Source organism: Aegilops tauschii, chromosome 2, assembly GCF_002575655.3.
Source record: "Aegilops tauschii subsp. strangulata cultivar AL8/78 chromosome 2, Aet v6.0, whole genome shotgun sequence".
Taxonomy (NCBI): domain Eukaryota; kingdom Viridiplantae; phylum Streptophyta; class Magnoliopsida; order Poales; family Poaceae; genus Aegilops; species Aegilops tauschii.
In genome coordinates, this window is record NC_053036.3 from 572143246 (window position 1) to 572154669 (window position 11424).

The 11424-nt window shown below is 46.5% G+C and overlaps 1 long non-coding RNA gene across 1 annotated transcript; it reads left to right on the forward strand.

Annotated features, from left to right (window-relative positions):
• The first annotated feature begins 4322 nt into the window (after window positions 1-4322).
• Window positions 4323-11164, forward strand: LOC123497156 (uncharacterized). Its single transcript, XR_012203912.1, has 2 exons — window positions 4323-4831; window positions 10862-11164. It is a non-coding gene; the product is annotated as an uncharacterized lncRNA (long non-coding RNA).
• The last annotated feature ends 260 nt before the right edge of the window (window positions 11165-11424 follow it).

The following is an 11424-nucleotide window of genomic DNA, read 5'->3' on the forward strand; positions in this document are numbered from 1 at the left end:
TATTAATTAATGCTTCCATGTGTACAACAATGCACCAGATATGGGTATTACAAAAATCTGGTGGAGTTTAATATTCTGAGAACCTTGGATCCCTATGCTACTTTTCACTAACTTAATTGTGGTTGTTTACTCTACATTTTGTGATGATGTGAGAAATGTTATATAACCAACCTAGGCATGTCATTATGAAGGGCAATAATCAATCTAATTGGTTTCAAATGACTAGACAACCACTAACATTAATGTTGAAGTGCATTATATTCTTCACATTATTGGGCGGACTCAGTTAGGATCAGATCAATAGGTCATAGCCTCGTTGTGATATCACGTTCTTTCTCTACCTTTATTATATAGCATGTTTTCCACATCAAAAATAAAATAAAATAGTGTAGCATTTTCTTCGCTTTTTGATGTTGGGGTTTTTTCACGTGTTTGTCATAGTATTGGCCTTTTATTGTCTCAGTTGCATCTCCGCTATCGACTCACAACAGGGCTTTTTGATTTCTTTTGCCGCAGTTGCAAGTCAATGAAAGACTCGCAACTAGGTCCGACCCTTTTTTTGTCCCGGTTGTAAGTCCACCATCGACATGGAACTCAGCTCTTGGTCCTTTTTTGCAACCAGTGACAAGCCCATCCTTGACTCACAACTGGACCCAATATTTTTTTGTCTCCAGCTACAAGCCTACCCCTCGACTCGAAATTGGCTCAATGTTTCTTTTGTATCACAATTGGGCTCGAGTCATTTTTTACATTAGTTGCAAGTTGAGTGTGGACTTGCAACTACGAGTGACTTTCTTTACGCCTTAGTTGCAAGTCCACCATCGACTCGCAACTAGGGGCTGACTTTTTTGTCCTAGTTTCAAGTCAACCATCGACTCGCAGCTATGTTTGTTTCTTTTCTTATCCCAGTTACAAGAAAAAATCATGGAAACACGACTGGAATCTTAATTTTTTTTTCCTGGAGTTGCAAGTCAACCAACAACTCATAACGAGATCCGATTCCTTTTTTGTCCCAGTTGCAAGTCCATCATTGACATGCAACTGGGCCTTTGATCTTTTTTGCCCCAGTTGCATGTCCACCCTTGACTCGCAACTAGGCCTGATTTTTTTATCTCCAATTACAAGTCCACCCTTCGCTCGCAACCGGTTTGATGTTTCTTTTATTTTATAATTAGGTTCGAGTCTTTTTTTTTGCATTAGTTGCAAGTCCACCTTAACATGCAACTAGGTCTGATTTTTTTTCTCAGTTTCAAGTCCACTATTGACTCGTAACTAGGTGCTGACTTTTATTGGTCCCAGTTTGCAAGTTAACATCGACTCGCAATTGGGCCCGCTCCTACTTTAACCATTGACTCAAAGATGGGCTCTCGATCCTTTTCTTTTCCGTAGTTGCAACTCAACCAACTACTTGCAACTGGGTTTGAGCCTTCTTTCGTCCCATTTGCAAGTTCTCCACTGACATACAATTGGACCCTTGATCCTTTTTGCCCTAGTTGCAAGTCCACTCTTGACTCGCAACTAGGTGTTCACTTTTTTTTGTCCCAATCTCAAGTGAACCATCGACTCGCAACTAGACCCGCCCCTTTTTTATCCCAGCTACAAGACAACCATCGACTCAAAACTGGGCTCTTGATCCTTTTGTTTACCGCAGTTGCAAGTCAACCAACGACTTGCAACTAGGCCTGACCCTTTTTTCAACCTAGTTGCAAGTCCTCTACTAACATGCAACTGGGCCCTTCATCCTTTTTTTGCCCTAGTTGTAAATCCACCCTTGACTTGCAATTCGGCCCGATGTTTTTTACTCAATTGCAAGTCTAACATCGACTCGCAACTGGGCCCTTCATCCTTTTTTTGCCCTAGTTGTAAGTCCACCCTTCACTTGCAATTCGGCCCGATGTTTTCTACTCAATTGCAAGTCTAACATCGACTCCCAACTGGGCCCTTCATCCTTTTTTTGCCCTAGTTGTAAGTCCACCCTTGACTTGCAATTCGGCCCAACGTTTTTTACCCAATTGCAAGTCCAACATCGACTTGCAACTGGGCTGACCCTTTTATTTGCCCGAGTTGTCCACCATTAACATGCAACTCGGCTCTTTGACCTTTTTTCCCCTAGTTTGCAACTCCATTCTTTGACACGCAACTGAGCCTAAATTTGTTTCCTCGGTTGCAAGTCCACTATCGACTCGCGAATGGGGCTGATTTTTTTTGCCTCATACGTGACTAAGCCCTACAATTCATTTGTTGAATGTGGAAGTTATTTGTTATGGGTAGGATACATAGGGAAGGAAGCATGTCATCATGCATTAGCTGATCCTTCGATGAGCTTTGCATGTTCATGCATATCAAGGTACGTACTAGCACATGCACATATCCAACGCAAGGCATAAAAGGCTTGCACGACAATCAGCGCATACAAGTACACACTAAAAAACTAAAAAGGTTCACTATACACTAAAAAATGTTCAGTTTGTTAAAGAAAATGTTTATCGTATATATAAAAAGTTCATCCTACACTAAAAAAGTTCAGTTTGTTTATAAGAAATGCTCTGAATGTTTGAAACATGCTCCCATTTTCAAAAATTATTCACAAATTCAAAAGGTGTTCATGTTTTCGTAAAACATTTCACTTTTTTGTTTTTTTGGGAATTTCAAGAAATGCGTCCATTTTCAAAATTTGTCCGTGTTTTCAGAAAATGTCCAGAATTTTCAAAATTGTTCGCATTTAAAAGTATTTTCAGGATATAAAAAATTGTTCGCATTTCCAAAACTTCTCGTGTTTCAAAAAGTGTTTGGAATTATATTTTTGTTCAGATTTTTTTTAAACTTGGAGTTCCAAAAATTCTTTCTGTTTAAAAAAAATCGGCATTTTCAAAATTATTCACAATTTTTCAATAAATTGTTCAAACAAGGTTTCATGCAGCATTGAGTTCTTAAATATTCACGTTGATCTTTTGCCACCAACATTCATTAGTTCCAGTGGATGCGTTTAGATGCAAGATGGTTGAGAGTTCTATTCTCGTTAGGTGCGCCAATTTTTCCTGTCTTTTACCCAAAACTGGGCTGGACAATAAAAAAACACAACAAACAGCGGCTGGGCTGGAAATCAAAAAACGAGGCTGGCTGGGCAATAAGAAAATATATAGGGGTGACGTTATGTCACATCGAAATGAGCTATAGTCACTCTCTTTTGGCTAATATTTTTTTTCCAATTACAGGATATGTGGTGTCGCGATTTTTTTTTCCTAATGAACGTGTGATATTAGGTTTTGCTAGAAGCCTAGAACTAGCTTTATGTTTTGCTGGAACTTGCTAGTTGTTGTTTAGCTGGAACATGCTATTTTTTTTTTTTGCTACATTGTTTTTTTAGTAGATTTTTTCTGCATTGACTTTGTTGGTGGAATTTGCCTCCTGTGATATTTTTTTTTGCCGACCGGCGCCCAACGCTGCGCTTTTTTGCTAAATGATGACAGGCTAAAACTTGGGCCGAAGAACCTCAAAAAAAAAAAAAAAATAACTAACCCTAACCGCGCCGCCACCATCGATCCCCAAATCCCTTGTCCTTCCTCCACCCAACCCTAGCTAGCTAGCCGCCATGGCCCCTCCGATGGTTCTGCTCAAGCGCGAGGTTGTTTTCTCCGACGACGAGGCGGTGTGCGGCGGAGAGTCACTCCGCTACCCATTGATACGAAGACCACAACCAGTAGTATGCTTCCAAGACATCACTGATGCAGTCACCAAGTACATGCGGACCTTCAAGGCCCACACAGTCCTCGCAGATCCGCCGAAACTCTCCTTCCTCAACATACTGCACCCGCCGGAATCCGTCCCGCGCCTGCACCAATTCCACGTGCTGCACTCGGGCCGCCTCTCCAGCGCGGACAAGAACCTGCTCGCCCTCTACGCCGGCAGGTACCGCCCTGGCGAGCATATCATGGCCATGGGAGGCTACCTCATCTACGACGCCACTGACAACTCCCTCTCCGTCATCCCTCGGCTTCGCGAAGACAACCACCATGTCCCCGCAGGGACCAGGTCGGCCGTCGTTATGTGCAACGGGGAGGACGGCACCTACCTTCTTGCCGAACTCGTCAGGCTCAGGCCACGATTTTCCCAAGCAGCGGTCTGGCTGTGGAAGTCGTCCGCCCCAGGATCAGGATGGGCCTTGCAGCCCGCGCGCCTGACCCTTTCACGAACCTTCTGCGCCCACCTGTGCTTCTCTTATCGCGGGTCTACCCTCTGCTGGGTGGATCTGCTCGGAGGCTTGGTGGTATGTAATCTGGCCAGCCCGGAGCCGGAGCTCCGTTTCATTCAGTTGCCCCTAGATTGTCCATCCTACAATATCGATGTTCCCCGTAGCGCAGACGACCCAAAAATATATCGGCACCTCTCGGCCGAGGAGTTCCGTTCCATGGCCTGTGTTGGCGACACCATCAAGCTCGTCTGCGTCGATGGCAATGTGTTCCAAGTGCCAGGCAAAAGCTTTGATCTGACCGTCTATGCTCTGTCGGATGACCTGTCAGAGTGGACCATAGACAGGAAGTACAATGTTGGAAACATCTGGGCAAGCGAGGCCTACCATTCTACTGGCATGCCAAATCTTGCTCCCTTGTTCCCTGTCCTGAGCATCAATGAAGATGACGTCATCTACCTGGTTTTCACTCCTCTCAAGTTGGTGGATGATAGAGCAGAGTGCACAAGCCAGTATTTGATTCGTGTCGACATGAAGAATAACAAGGTCCAGCTCTATCCACAGAGTACAGAGTCCAGAATTCATTCCCAAGTCTTGGCCAGTGAGATCAGTGCATACCAACAGCATTTACAGGATCACCCGGTACTACTATCACCACTGAGCATAATTTTATTTGCATACTGCTATCATTGTATTTATGTTCATTATCACTAAACATGCTTTCATTTGCATGCTATTTTAATTATGCTTAGGTTTTAATAAAATCACTAACATGCCAATGCTTGTTTATTGAATCCAGTTTGTGTCGTGCTTTCTAATAGAAATCAAGATATTTGTCCACCTACCCATGTTGAACAGTACATGTCTGATATTTGATGGTCCTTCGTTATCATGATTCTGCAGTCAATTGTTACTACTCCCTCCGTTTCTAAATATAAGACTTTTTTGACATTTCAATAGGCATATTTTAGAGCGTAGGTTAACTCATTTTGCTCCGTAGGTGGTCCATATTAGAATCTCTAAAAAGGCTTATATGTAGGAACGGAGGGAGTACAAAGTTACTCTGCCCCCTCGTCGTATTATGACCCAACTTGCACATCATGATGACTTCTTTTTTGCATGTCTTGTTATATCTTTTCCTTTTTTGCATACAATGTTATCATTAGCTTCGCCTCTCCACTTTAAGATTTGATGACGTGGGCATTCAGTGTTATCATACAGGGTACACGTAGTTTGCCCCTGAAGTCGGAATTGATATGACCCAAGTCCATTCAAAGATGCGCATAGCAGATGAAGCATGATTTCATACTAGAGCTGAACACTGACAGTTGTCTGAATGAAAGATGTCAAAAGTAAAAAATGTATCCTTGACACATAGATGTTCTAAAAAAATTTAATTGAGAGCATGTTGGACTGATCTTAGACATTGTGTTAGTGTTGCCCAGCTAATTAATATCGCCGCTGCACACGTACTCTGCCATGCACTTTTTTCCTCCTTTAAAATTGTTCTTATGGTAATTACTGTTAGGAATAAGCAACTTGTATTCCCATGAGGCCATAGGCCGATATATATACATGTACAGGTGTGGAACATATGCAGGAAACCCCTTATACAACGGGATAAATACAAAGGGGTACATGACCTATATTATAACTCTAACACCCCCCCTCAAACTCATGGTGGAGGAACAACACTGAGTTTGGAGAGATAAAAGCCATGTTGTGCTCTAGTCTGGGCCTTCGTCAGGAAATCTGCCAACTGTGACTCGGAAGGCACATACTGAAGAGCAATAACCTGATCCTGCACAGCAGCGCGCACATAGAAAGATCAACACCAATATGCTTGGTGAGCTCATGCTTCACAGGATCGCGCGCAATGCTAATAGCACCTGTACTGTCAGATAAGAGCAGAGTCGGTGTAGTGACAGAAACACCAAAATCCTGAAGTAACCACCGTAACCAAGTCACCTCTGCCGTCAAAAGAGCCATGGCTCGCAACTCAGCCTCAGCACTCGAGCGGGAAACTGCAATCTGTTTCTTCGTCTTCCAGGCAATGAGAGAACCGCCAAGAAAAACACAGTAAGCCGAAAGTGAACGGCGATTAGAAGGATCACTAGCCCACGTAGGATCCGCATAGACCTGAAGCTGTAAAGAACTGGAGCTAGGAAAGAATAGACGGTGAGAGATCGTGGCCCGAAGATATCGGAGAACACGAAGGAGATGACTATAGTGAACCGATGTGGGAGCAGAGACAAACTGACTCAGAATATGAACCGGATAAGAGATGTCCGGATGAGTGACAGCTAGATAGACAAGACTGCCAACAAGATGACGATAACGCGTCGGGTCAGGGAGAGGATCACCATCAGTAGCACGGAGGTGAACATTGAGCTCCATAGGAGTCTCAACAATGCGCTCGTCAGTAAGAGCAGCACGAGCAAGAAGATCCTGGATATACTTTTCCTGGATATAAAAAAGCCATCAGAGGTAGAAGAGACTTCAATCCCAAGAAAGTAGCGAAGAGGTCCAAGATCAGACATAAGAAACTGCTCACTAAGACGGGCCTTTACAAAGGCAATATACTCAGGGTCATCCCCAGTGATGACCATATCATCAACATAGAGAAGAAGAAGAGTCCGGCCACGAGGAGAAAGGTGAATAAACAATGCTGGATCATGAGCACTTGCTGAAAAATCAGCAGTACTGACCACAGAGGCAAAACGCTCAAACCAGGCGCGAGGGGCTTGCTTAAGGCCATAGAGAGAGCGACGAAGACGACACACCATGCCATCAGGAACAGAATCCCCAGGTGGTGGCTGCATGTACACCTCCTCACGCAGCTCACCATTAAGAAAGGCATTCTTAACATCAAGCTGAGATATAGACCAGTGGCGTGCAGAGGCAACGGCAAGAAGTGTACGAATAGTGGTCATATGGGCCACAGGAGCAAAAGTCTTGTCATAATCACGACCATGCTCCTGCTGAAAACCACGAGCCACGAGACGAGCTTTGTGACGCTCAAGAGAACCATCGGAGCGAGTCTTAACCTTGTAGACCCACTTACAAGTGATGGGACGGACTCCGAGAGGAAGAGAAACAAGATCCCAGGTACCAGTGCGTTCAAGAGCAGCAATCTCCTCTGCCATCGCAAACTACCATTCAGGATGAACAACAGCCTGACGGTAAGAAGTCGGCTCAAGAACAGCAGCACCAGCGGTGGGAAAGCCAAAGCGATCAATAGGCGGACGAGGACGAGAACGCAAGCCATAAGTAGGCTGAGAGGAAGAGGACGACTCATCCAAGGAAGCATCCACAGGTCGTGAACGACGAGTGTAATGCTGAGGAAAAGATGGAACAAGAGAAGGAGGAATCGCCAAGGTAGAATCGGGGGGTGGCGACGAAGAAGTCACCGGAGATGAAGGTGTAGAATCCGGTGACATGCTAGGTGAGGAGACCGGGGAAGATGGTGGCGGCGAATCGACGAGGGGTGGAGAAGCAGAGGGAGTGGAACGAATAGGCACAAGCGCGACGGGGGTGATAGGTGAGTCAGGAAAAGTGAGGAAAGAGATATCCTCCACTGAAAAAAACGAGGAAGATGGGCGTGGGTAGAAAGGACGAGACTCATCAAAAGTCACGTCTCGAGAGATACGCATCCGACGACCGATAGGATCCCAACAACGATAGCCCTTATGCTCATCACTGTAGCCTAAGAAGACACACTCAACAGACTGAGCGGTCAGTTTGGTGCGTTCGCGAGGGGCAAGAAGAACATAGAAAACACAACCAAACAAGCGAAGCATCGAATAATCGGGAGAACGATCAAAAAGACGCTCAAAAGGAACACCACCCTGCAAAGCAGCGGACGGCTGAAGGTTGATGAGATAGGCGGAAGTGGAGATAGCCTCGGCCCAAAAATGAGGCGGAAGAGAGGCGGCGATCATCATAGCACGAGCCGTCTCAAGAAGGTGACGATGCTTGCGCTTAGACACGCCATTCTGAGCATGAGCACCAGGACAAGAGAACTGGGTAAGAGTACCCTGCTCAGCAAGAACACCACGCAACATCTTAGAGATATACTCGCCAGCGGAGTCAGCACGAAAAACACGAATGGGTGAAGAGAACTGAGTATGAACCATGGCAGCAAAACGCTTATAAATAGACAACACCTCACTACGTGAAGTCATGAAATAAAGCCATGTGTAACGAGAAAAATCATCGATGAAAATAATATAGTATTTATGACCACCTTTCGAAGCGAAAGGAGCCGGACCCCATACATCAGAATGGACTAAATCGAAAGGACGCTTAGACACTGACTCACTATGTGAATATGGTAACTGAATCTGCTTGCCAAGACGACAACCCTGACACTCTAAAGAGACATCTCCTGAGACAGACCCCAGAAGACCTCGACGAACTAAAGACGATAACCGAGAACCACACAGATGACCAAGTCGATGATGCCACTGCTTGAAGGAACCAGTAACAGAGGCGACAGCAGCGGAGGGACTGGCGATGGTGGTGGCAGCGGAAGGAACATGAAGCCAGTCCAACTCCCAAAGACCCTAAGAATCACGGCGGCGAGGGCCAGCCCCAACCAGAGTGTGTGTGCGATGATCCTGGACAGAACAAGAGTCAACATCAAGGATGACACGACAACCAGAATCAGTAAGTTGACCGGCAGAAAACAGATTCATGGTAAGTCGAGGAACATGAGCAACATCAGGAACAGAATAAGAAGGAGTGGAAAGATGGCCTCTACTAGCAACAGAAAGTGGAGTACCATCAGCAGTGAAGACATGAACAGGAGAATCCAGCGATCGAAGAGACGACAAAGCGGAAGAATGAGAAGACATATGAAAAGAAGCTCCAGAGTCCAGAACCCATGGGGATGTACCTGACTGTGTAGAGGGCGGGTGCTCAGTGCGGGAAGCATCAGTCACAGAACCAGCAGTACCCGTCGAGGAAGAACCTGAAGCCGCGAGCAGACGCTTAAGTCTCAGAATATCCTGCTCAGTCAAAGCAATGGCTGAAGCTGGCGAGGGAGATGACGAAGTCCCTGAGGAGGATGATCGCGCCTTGCGCAGGTGTATCCGCTTTGTGTAGCACTGGGACTCAATATGACCATCATTGTTGCAGTAGTCACAATGTGGACGGGGGCGACCTGAGCCTCCAGAAGGAGTGGGCAAGAGCGGCGGAGCACTCGAGCGAGAATGGGGCGGTGCAGCAGGTGGAGTGGAAGAAGCCCGAGTAGCGAGCACAGAGGGAACCTCCAGCAAACCAGCACCACGTAGGCGAGTCTCCTCAGCACGAATCTCTGAAAGCGCCTCCATGAGAGAAATACGGCCACGAGCAAACAACTGAGCACGCCGGGGCTCAAACTCCTTACGGAGCCGAGACAGGAACTCGTAGACGCGATGAAACTCCAAATCGGCCTGGACAGCCTGGCAGCAGGGGCAAGTACGACAACCAGCACTGCGGAGAGAATCAAGCTGGCGCCAGATAGCAGAACTATGTGCATAAAAGTCATCAACAGTAGAGTCACCCTGCTGAAGAGCATGCTCCTGACGAACCACAGAAAGGTATAAGGCATCACCAGAGGGCTCATAGCGCTGACGAAGACAGGTCCACATCTGGAAGACAGTAGGAAGACCCAGAAACTCAGAAGCAAACTGAGGCAGAACACTAGCAGTGAGAACAGCTGCAGCACGAGCATCATCATCAAGCCACTGGGTGTAAACAGACAAAGTACCATGATACGTCTGAAGAGCCTCCTCATAAGCCAAAACCCTCTCATCATAGGCACAATCAGCAGCCTCATCAGCAATCTTAGCCGCATCCTTGGCGGCCTGATTAGCATCCGTAGGAAGAACCAGTGGAGTCAGCGGAGTAGGGGCCACCGGAGGAACCGGACGTGGCGGACAGCAGACCTCGCCAGAAAGAACACCCCAGAGACGGATGCCACGCATGTGAATGCGCATGAAGCCAGCGAACTCGGTGTAGTTAGTACCATCGAAGATCACCGGACAGCGAGGGACAGCAACATAGCCCGATGCAGCAGACATTTTTTTATCAGAGACCCGAAATCAGCAGAGCACCGGACGGCAGGCAGTCGATCACGAGACCCGAAATCAGCAGAGCACCGGACGGCACTGGACTGGCGGGAGACCGGGAGCAGGCGGGAGACCGGGGCTGGCGGCTGTGACGTGCGGGAGACCACGAGCAGCAGGAGACGACCGGGACTGGCGAAAGACCGCACGGCGGCTGTGGCGTCCAGAGGGAGCAGCGCCCCGGCGCGTGTTGAGGAGCGTCCAGAAGGAGCAGCGCCCCGGCGCGTGTTGAGGAGGCCGTCGGGCGTGGACGCTTCAGGCCGGGGCAGCGGATCGGAGCAGCGGCGGCCGTCATGACGGGATCGAGCACGAGTTGCGGCGTGCGAAAAGAAAACCCTAGAGCTCTAATACCATGTTAGGAATAAGCAACTTGTATTCCCATGAGGCCATAGGCCGATATATATACATGTACAGGTGTGGAACATATGCAGGAAACCCCTTATACAACGGGATAAATACAAAGGGCTACATGACCTATATTATAACTCTAACAATTACAACCTGACAATATGGATACATTATAAGTATTATATTTGACAGACATCTCTATTTATTTTTGCAGAGAGAGATAGAAGCAACTGAGTTGGGGGCAAGCGGAAAGAGGCTAAGGCTTTGAGATGTTGGCAACATATCAATGTTATTGCAGATGTTTGCAGCAAGTCCACTGGAGACATTTAATGTTATCGTGATCAGATGTTAAGTAGTTAAAACTGAATGGTGGGTAGTATGTGCTGTCAGTCATGGCTTTTAACGGAGTGGCTTCTTTTGGATTTGAAACTGGTCATGGCCATTCCATGTCTTTATATGTATATTGCTCTGATTGTGTGAATCTGGTTACGCGCATAATTAATTTTGCATTTCCTTGCATGGATCCTACTGGTGACCCCAACCCACTAAGGAAGGGCACCTTTTCTCCTATTGTAGTGTGGCGTAGCTTTAAAGCAATCTGGTATTACTCTCTCCATTCCTAAATATAAGTCTTTCTAGAGATTCCACTATGAGCTACATACGGAGCAAAATGAGTGAATCTACACTCTAAAATGCATCTATATACATCCGTTAGTCCATAGTGGAATATCTACAAAGACTTATATTTAGGAACGGATGGAGTAGATAATTTCAAAC